The sequence below is a fragment of the Penaeus monodon genome, chromosome 19 (genome assembly GCF_015228065.2).
Source record: "Penaeus monodon isolate SGIC_2016 chromosome 19, NSTDA_Pmon_1, whole genome shotgun sequence".
Taxonomy (NCBI): domain Eukaryota; kingdom Metazoa; phylum Arthropoda; class Malacostraca; order Decapoda; family Penaeidae; genus Penaeus; species Penaeus monodon.
The window spans coordinates 25,269,750-25,269,959 of record NC_051404.1 but is presented as its reverse complement, the minus strand read 5'-3'; positions in this window follow the sequence as shown (position 1 = coordinate 25,269,959).

The following is a 210-nucleotide window of genomic DNA, read 5'->3' as shown; positions in this document are numbered from 1 at the left end:
ATCCACATATTTTCGTGTGGGAACGCGTATATATACAGTGTGTGAAATATGAATGCAAGAGCATGTGCAAAAAAGACTGAATGCGTATGTGTGCATATATATGGTGTGTGTGGAGTAGTGTATGACAGAGTTGGTAACCGTGTGTAACCGAGAATAAGGATGCGCAAGCAGAGCACTCCTCACACCGCGAGTCTCGATTATACTCAGGCT